At 45.3% G+C, this 2,496-nt stretch overlaps 1 non-coding gene across 1 annotated transcript; it reads right to left on the minus strand.

Moving 5' to 3' along the window:
• Positions 1–2,051: 2,051 nt before the first annotated feature.
• LOC136573774 (U2 spliceosomal RNA) lies at positions 2,052–2,242 on the minus strand. The gene has a single exon (XR_010785993.1). It is a non-coding gene; the product is annotated as a U2 spliceosomal RNA (small nuclear RNA).
• Between the last annotated feature and the right edge of the window lie 254 nt (positions 2,243–2,496).

Consider the following 2,496-nt stretch of genomic DNA (forward strand, 5'->3'; position numbering starts at 1 on the left):
GGGTCACTTGTGTTTATTGATGACATAACAGCAGACAAGAGTAGCCGGATGAATTCTGAAGTGTACCGGGATATACTTTCAGCCCAGATCCAGCCAAATGCTGCAAAGTTGATCGGACGGCGCTTCACAGTACAGATGGACAATGACCCCAAGCGTACAGCCAAAGCTACCCAGGAGTTCATGAGTGCAAAAAAGTGGAACATTCTGCAATGGCCAAATCAATCACCAGATATTAACCCAATTGAGCATGCATTTCACTTGCTCAAATCCAGACTTCAGACGGAAAGACCCACAAACAAGCAAGACCTGAAGGCTGCAGCTGTAAAGGCCTGGCAAAGCATTAAGAAGGAGGAAACCCAGCGTTTGGTGATGTCCATGGGTTCCAGACTTAAGGCAGTGATTGCCTCCAAAGGATTCGCAACAAAATATTGAAAAAAAAATATTTTGTTTGGGTTATGTTTATTTGTCCAATTACTTTTGAGCTCCTAAAATGTGGAGTGTTTGTAAAGAAATGTGTACAATTCCTACATTTTCTATCAGATATTTTTGTTCAACCCTTTAAATTAAACGTTACAATCTGCACTTGAATTCTGTTGTAGAGGCTTCATTTCAAATCCAATGCGGTGGTAAGCAGAGCCCAACTCGCGAAAATTGTGTTACTGTCCAAATATTTCTGGCCCTAACTGTATATATATATATATATATATATATATATATATATATATATATATATATATATATATATATCATCTAAAGTCTATCTTTAATGTAAATGCACAAAATCTATAATTCAGATATAATCTATATCTATAATCTACATAATTATTAAATAAATAAATAGATTCATTCATTTATTCATACTCATTCATTCACACATACATACATACACACTGTATGCAAATGAGCCAGGAGTCTGGCAGGCTGATGTCACTGCATTGTGATGTCATCAATTTAGAAGTATAAATACCAGACTTGGCAGCCATGTTAGTCAGTCTCCGCTGCAGCTCGGAGACGGGAGGTGGGGGAATCCCTATCTCCTCTGAGAAGCCACAGAACTGGATCTTTTTTATTTTTAGCGGAGTGCATTTTTAATGCAGCACACAAGGGGGAGACAGCGGCCTACCAAAATCCAGTTGGCTGCTGCTGTGGCCTATTTTTTTTTTTTTTTTAAAAGGTAGGTTCTGTCCTTCCACGGTGAGGAATAAGCAGGGAGGTTTCGTTTTTGTCAGCTGGGGAATGCTTATAGGCAAGGCCTTATTCCTGGTGGTGCATGTAACGTCAGACCAAGTTTCAGACATGCAGCAGCGGCACCAGCAGCATTTAGTCAGTCAGTGGCTCGCAAACGAGTCCCATGCAAGTTTACATTAAACAGACACATTTCTTTATTTCCTTTATTGACTGCGGTCTTTATCGAGCGGTTGAACTGTTGCTGTGTCTAGGCATTGAATAAAGCAATACATCCTTTTAAAGTAGACGTCCGTCCGTTGGAGTTCTTTGCTCCCCGAATGTCGTTCCATCTATAAGCGTTGGCTCTGAAGCACGCATCAGGGGCCAGCCTGCTTGCTTGCCGCTTTTGAACTAGCAGCGACTGTAGGTCACTCACACAGGCTGGTTGGAATGGCCTAGCATTATCCTGATCCGGAGGTGTAACTTGAAGCTGTGGGGCCCCAGTACGAAGTCTGGAACTGGGCCCCCAACTATAAAGCTTCATTGATAGCATTGGTTTACAATGTGGGAAAGAGAGACTTTATGGGCCCCCTAGGGCTCTGGGCCCCAGGTGCGACCGCACCCCCTGTACATACGCCCATGACCCAAATATGTGGAGCATACAGACGTAGGGTGTGTGTGTGTGTTGTTGTTTTGCTTCCAGTTGTACCTGTGCTGTGCACACTCTGGCAGACGCAGCTGCTCAGTGGATACAATGTTGCGAGCTCCACGGCACAGCAGACGGGCTGAGTGTAAATCTAAGTGCTTGGTTGTTAGCAGCCACAGCTGCGCTGCACCTCTTGCTCGTCAGGTTTTTTTTCTGCTTTTGGAAACTGCTGTAGGAAAGGGGGTGCACCGGTCCTGGAGGTACTGCAATACCAGGTCAATGCGCGGAGTGGACAGAGCAAGCTCTTTTTCCAGCTCCCTGTTCTAAAAATACATTTAATATATGGTCCCCAGATAGGGGACGTATCAGATATTAAACTGATAAGAACAGATACTACACTTGATCTTAGCCAAAAGGCCGAGAAGCGATAACCCGAAACAGGTTTCGCCTGCAGCCTGGCCCGCCAAACCCAACTTCCAAGGCGTGAGGCAACACGCTCAGGCAGCACTCCGGGCGCACCCACAATGCACTGAGGAAGCAGGAAGACCTTTGCATAGCCCCGCCCAACGCCTTCTCAACCGCATCCTTCCCCTCACATCCTCCTCAGTCCTTCCTCTTGCACCGTGCTCACGCATTTCAGGCTTGCAGAGCCTGCAGGACTCGTCACCTCCCTACGCAGGATG

The sequence above is a fragment of the Eleutherodactylus coqui genome, chromosome 7 (genome assembly GCF_035609145.1).
Source record: "Eleutherodactylus coqui strain aEleCoq1 chromosome 7, aEleCoq1.hap1, whole genome shotgun sequence".
Classification (NCBI taxonomy): Eukaryota; Metazoa; Chordata; class Amphibia; order Anura; family Eleutherodactylidae; genus Eleutherodactylus; species Eleutherodactylus coqui.